The sequence below is a fragment of the Orycteropus afer genome, unplaced genomic scaffold (assembly GCF_000298275.1).
Source record: "Orycteropus afer afer isolate SDZICR_OR568_19922 unplaced genomic scaffold, OryAfe1.0 scaffold00031, whole genome shotgun sequence".
NCBI classification, from domain to species: domain Eukaryota; kingdom Metazoa; phylum Chordata; class Mammalia; order Tubulidentata; family Orycteropodidae; genus Orycteropus; species Orycteropus afer.
Window position 1 is genome coordinate 13,075,673 of NW_006921618.1, and position 621 is coordinate 13,076,293.

The window sequence follows — 621 nt, forward strand, 5'->3', positions numbered from 1 at the left end:
TTTTTTTTTTTAGTGAACATTTATTGAAGTTACTATGGATGCCCTCATTATCTATGTATTAGTTATCTATTGCTGCATAACAAATTACTCCAAAACTTAGCAGCTTAAAACAATAATAAACATTTATTATCATCTTACACAGTCTCTGCAGGTCAGTAATTCAGGACAGTTTAGCTAGGTGGTTCTGGCTCATGGTTTTGAATGAAGTTGTAGCCAAGACGTTGGCTGGAGCTACAGTACTGTTTCTCTGGAAGCTCTACTTCTAAAATGGCTCACTCACGTGGTAGGCAAGTTGAGGGCCTCAGCCCCTCACCACATGTATCTCTCCGTAGGGCTTCTTGAGCATCTTCATAACATAGTAGCTGGCTTCTTCCAGGGCGAATGATCAAAAAAGAGCAAGGCAGCAATGGTTAGGTCTTCATGACTTGGCCTCAAAAGTCTCATGTCATCACTTCCACAGTATTCTATTTGCCACACAGACCAACTCTGATACAGTATGGAGGGGACTACACAAGGACAACGAATAATGTTGTTGTTGTTATGTGCCATCGAGTCGGACCTGACTCATAGCGACCCCTCCTTGGGTTTCTGAGGCAGTATCACTATGGAAGTAGATTGCCC